Source organism: Trachypithecus francoisi, unplaced genomic scaffold, assembly GCF_009764315.1.
Source record: "Trachypithecus francoisi isolate TF-2019V2 unplaced genomic scaffold, Tfra_2.0 Lachesis_group4, whole genome shotgun sequence".
Taxonomy (NCBI): domain Eukaryota; kingdom Metazoa; phylum Chordata; class Mammalia; order Primates; family Cercopithecidae; genus Trachypithecus; species Trachypithecus francoisi.
The window spans coordinates 5,636,822-5,642,821 of record NW_022681469.1 but is presented as its reverse complement, the minus strand read 5'-3'; positions in this window follow the sequence as shown (position 1 = coordinate 5,642,821).

Sequence of the window (6,000 nt, the reverse complement as noted above, 5' to 3'; positions counted from 1 at the left end):
TTTTGTAGATATCAACAAACAGAAGCTAAAATATAAGGGAAGGCCAAAGACCTTCCTAGAATTGGCCTAGAATAACCAATACACTACTGAAGAAGAGCAAAGTTGAGGACTTTTGTTACCTAATTTCAAGACCCACTATAAAACTATAATAATCAAGACAGATACATTTAAAAGAATAGGTAGATAGGTCAATGAAACATAAAACATAGAAATAAATCTATGCAGAGTCTGCTGATCTTTAACAAAGGAACAAAGGCAAGTCAATGAAAAAAAAAGAGTCTTTTCAAAAATGGGGCTGGAACAATTCGACATACATATACCAAAAAAAAAAAACGGAAACCCAGATGCAAACCTTATACCTTTCATAAAAATTAACTGAAAATGTATCAGGGCCCTAATCATAAAACACAAAATGATAAAACTTCTAGATGTAGACATAAGAGACAATCTAGGGTTTTGCGATAAAGTTTTTGCTAGAACAGCAAAATCATGATCCATGAAAGAAAAAATTCATACATTGTACAATATTTTAAAATTAAAAACATCTACTCTGTGAAAGATACTTTTAAAAGAATAATGGATGGAGCTAGAGGACATTGTGCTAAGTGAAACAAGCCAGGCACCAAAAGACAAATATTATATAATCTCATTTATATGTGGAATCTAAAAGACATTGATCTCATGGAAACAGAGAAGAAAGGTAGTTACCGGGGCTGAAAATGAAGGAGGGAAGTGGGAAAGGAGAAGATATAGATCAAAGGGTACCGAGTCTCCCTTAGACTGGAGAAATACATTTTAGTGATCTATTGCACTGCATGGTGACCACACCTAAGAATAACACGTTGCATATTTCAAAATCACTGAAAGAATAAATTTTTAACATCCTCAACACACACACACAATGTTAATGTGATGATGAATGTGTTAATTAGCTTGATTAAGTCTTTCTACTATATATATATATGTCAAAACATCACATTTTAACCCATAAATATACACAAATTGCTAATTAAAAAAAAAAAAAGCAAGGGGAAGAATTGAAAGACAAGCAACAGACCAGAAAATATTTGCAAAAACAAATTTGCTTAATTACTTATACTCAAAATATATATTTAATAAACAACTCTTAAAACTCAACAATAAGAAAACAACCCCAATATAAAATTGACAAAACATCTGCACAGACACCTCTGCAAAGCAGATATACACATGGTAAATAAACATAAGAAGAGTTGCTGAACATCATTGGTGACTGGGGATTTTCAAATCAAAATGGCAATGAGGTGGGGCCCAGTGGTTCACACCTGTAATTCCAGCACTTTGGGAGGCCAAGGCAGATGGATCACATGAGGTCGGGAGTTTGAGACCAGTCTGGCCAACATGGTGAAATCCTGTCTCTACTAAAAATACAAAAAATTAGCAGGGCGTGGTGGTGCATGCCTGTAGTCCCAGCTATGCAGGAGGCTAAGGCAGGAGAATCGCTTGAACCCAGGAGGCGGAGGTTGCAATGAGTTGAGATTATACCACCGCACTCCAGTCTAGGTGAAAAGAGCAAAACTACATCTCAAAATAAACTAACAAACCAAAAACAGCAATGAGGTACTATTACACACTAATTAGAAAGGTGAAAATACAAAAACAAACTGGAGATACCAAAAACTGGCGAGGAAGCGGAGCAATAGGAACTCTCACTCATTGCTTATGGGAATGCGAAATGACATGGTCAACTTTGGAAGGCAGTTTAGTGGTTCCTTAAAAAGCTAAACATACTCTCACCGTATGATCCAGCAATCACTTTCCTAGGTATCTACTCAAAGGAGTTGAAACTTTACATCCACACAAAAAAACTACATTGAAAAGTTTACAGAAGACTGATTTATAATCACTAAAGCTAGAAGTAACCAAGATGTTCTACAATATGTAAATGGATAAGGAAACTATGATATAGCCATAGAATGAAATATTGTTTAGTAATAAAAGGAAATAAGTTATTAAGCCAAAAAAGAGATGGATGAATCTTAAATGCATGTTGTTAACTGAAGGAAGTCCGTCCGAAAAGACTGCGTGCTGTATGATTTCCATTATATGACAATCTGAAAGTGACAAAAACAGAGATAATAAAAATCACCATTTTCAGGGGCTGGGGAGTGAATAGGTGAAGCTCAGAACTTTTAGGGTGGTGAAACTGTTTTGTATGACACAATGTGGATACATTACACTGAGAATAAAAAGTAAATATTCATGTATGTAAATTTAAAATAGTATTTAGGAGGTCAGTGAATCCTAGAATAGAATGCAGAATGTGACAAAACCAACTTTATTAAAAATGCGTGACACAATCTCACTGAAGAGGGAGGAGAAAAGGTGCTGACATAAGCAACTTTGGAAATGAGTCTGTAAGACAGAGTCAAAAGAAACTTTACCCAGCGCTGCCACTGCATTCTAGTTAATAACACCGTTTCTCACCGGCTACACGTTAAACATTCTGATACCACTGTACATATAGAGTAGAACTGAACAACGAATTGAACGGTGGGTGGAAGGTAGGAGCCAGATTTACCACTGTTGGAGTGGGCATTTACAGACAAGTAAGAGAAGAAGGCTGGAATGATTCGTGTGGCAATGTATTAGAGTTGGAGACATTAGTATGAATTAATATTTGGCCTAATATAGACATACACAGTTAAATATAAAAATATTTATAGATACTTGTGTATGACCTGTGTTAGTATATACAAACACATTACCATTCTCTGTCAGCTAGAGGACTCCGAAACAGTAGCCCAGTAGCAATGAGTACAAGTCATGCCCAGACATTCGTTCCTAATACCATTGTCTAATAAAAATAACCAGGGCTCCTTGGAGAAGTGGCTGATTCTAGTGGTAGGAAATGTACAAGATGAGTCTGCAGCACCTTGTAGTGCTATAAAGGAAATATTCCAAGCGCATGCGCATGCACGCGCGCACACGCACACACACATACACTAATGGGGGTGTGACCAAAGGTGCACAGAGCCACTAAAGATCATCCAATGGCCAAAGCTGGCATAATGTGAGCGAAAATAAATAAGAGTAGTATTGAATTATAACCCAAAATATCATACAAATATTCATAAACTCATGCTTTATAGTTAAATAATAAATAAATGAATGGGTGAGAAGAGACAGGTCTCCCATGGGGGAGAATGTTAAAAATGTATACATATGTAACAAACCTGCACATTGTGCACATGTACCCTAGAACTTAAAGTATAATAAAAAAAAATGTATGCAAACGCTCTGTCGTCAAGGAGGTGGAGCACAACTCCTCACTCCTTCAGTGTAGGCTGCATGTAGACACCTCCTTACAAAGAGTACAGTATGCAAATGAGAAAGGATAATAGTAATTTTACTGTGGAGAAACTCGACAAATACTCCCTCAGACCAGGAAATCCCAACCTTTGCCTGGCTGGATTTAAGAATTGCTTTAGAGCAGCAACTCCTTCGTGCCTCCAGCGCTCTTTTTGGAACAGGTGTGCCTACACCTGTTATCTAACGGCCATCCCACCATTATATGTTGAATACGTGTGAGAAACTACCTTATCTCTTAACTTCTACGTGTCTAAACATGGAGGAAAGCTATACACAGGAAGTACCCCGAGGAGCCTCCTTCACACATGAAACTGATTTTGATGATTGAATTCTAGACTTTGAGCTGATGCTGTAATGAAATGACTTTCGGTAATCTTGAAAGAAAGTGAATGTATTTCACATGGGGAGAAACACAAATCACTGGGAGCCAGAGGGCAGATTGTGGAAGGCGGCTTCTGACAAGGCTTCCAACAATCCCATCCACCTGGCATTCACATTCTTGCAAAATCTCCTCCACTTGAGTGTGGGATGAACCCGGTGACTTGCATCTAATCAATAGAATAAAACATAAGTGGTGAAATGTCACTTCCAGGATCAGATTATATATGATTGTGATTTCCATCTTGCTTGTACTCTCTGGCTCTCTGGCTCTTCTTGAGCGCTTTTCCTGATGACACTGGCTGGTGACGCTCACATGGCAAGGAAATGAAAGTATCCTCTGACCAGTCACCAACAAAGAACTACAGACCTCACTCTAGAGGTGTTTGAGGAACTGAATTCTGCCAAGAGCCACATGAGTGAACTTAGAAGCAGATCCTTCCCTAGTGGAGCCTTCTGATGAGACTGCAGCACCAGATGAAAACTTCATTGCTGTCTAGTGAGATACCCTGATGCAGAGGACAGAGCTAAGCCTTGCCTGAATTCAAGATCCTCAGAAACTCCCAGACAATAAATGTGCTTTGTTTAAAACCTCCCTGTTTTCAAATTAAGGATGGTCCCCAACTTACTGTAGTTTGATTTACATTTTTTTGACTTCATAATGGATTTATCATGCTGTAACTCCACTGTTAGTTCAGGAATATCTGGACTTATGATGGGTTTATCATGTTGTAACTCCATTGTAAGTCAAGGAGCATCTCTATTTGCTATGCAATAATAGATACCTAAGGAGTTTAAAAATGGTACTAACATCTTGGAAAATGATTTGGCAGTTTCTAAAAACAAACAACAAACAACCCTGCATCTACCTTAGGACCTAATAATTCCACTTCTACATATCAATACATGATAAATGAAAGCATGAGTTCACAAAAAAACCCCTGTACATAAACATTTAAAGCAGCTTGATCCACAAATAGTCAAAAATTAGAATTAACACATGTAATCATTTGTAAGAGAATGGATATATTAATAATGGTACATCCATACAATAGAATGTTATTTAACAACAAAAAATGAACTACTGAGACATGCAAAAGCATGATGGACCTCATAAACATTGCATTCAGTGACGTTCATAATGCATGACTTCATTTATTTGAAATTCTAGAATTTCAAATTTCAAAGCAAAGCTAGTCTATGGTGATAAAATCTAAACAGTTGTTGCTTATGGGGGTAGTTTATTGGGAAGAAGTATCCTTTGGGGGGTGACGGCAATGTTACCCGTCTTAACAGGGGTATGGATTATACAAATATACATAACTGTCAAAACTGATCTGTTCATATTACTATACATTATACCACAATTTTTAAAAATGAAAGCAGATGGCATTTAAAAAAAAAAGAAAAGGAAAACATAGTGAAACCCCAAATTCACAATGCAGTAATTTTTAGGAAGAAAACTATTTGTGCCATGGAAGAAAAAATCGCTGTTATTTTACTAAATCATAACTGATTACATCAAAGTCAAACATATTGTCACATAAGTGACATAAAACCAATTAGACATCAATAGCATCTTTCTTATCTTTTTCTGTGCAAAGTTTTCAAGCTTGATTAATGAAATGTCTTTCCTAACGCGAGGGTGAGTCATCAAGCTCGAGATCATGATGAGCTCCTCTCAGGGCCACTGCTCATGCTGCTCCCTCCAATCCATCTGAAGGGCCGTCTCTTCCACCATAATGGAGCTCATAGTCAAAGTGGGAGAGGGAAAATACACAAGTAATCACAGATAAATGCATGAGTAGTTGTTAGCCAGAAAACTGGAATTGAGCAATAGTGTCTGTAAATCAATGTGAAGTGCTAGCAATTGTTCCAGGCAGTTAGTAGTAACAGCTGATGAACACCCACTACTGTGCGAAGCACCTTCTACACGTTAGTCTTTCTGAGCCTCAGTTTCCTCACGTGGAAAGGTGCAGCTATAACACCGACCTTACAGATGTAAGAATATAGGAGAGAAATAAATTGCCCAAGGATGTGCACCAGGAGGTGGCAAAGCCAAAATGCCAACCAACATCTGCATGCACAGCCAAGCTCTGCATTACGCTGATCTCCAAGCTGAGCCTCCATATTCATCTCCTGGGTTGCTTTTGAATGTCTTCAGCAGCCAAAAGCAACCAAACACAATTTTACAAAATGGGGATTATTCCAACTTGGAATTGGGAACATTAAAGAAATGACCATGAATATCAGCAAATAGTAGAACTAAAA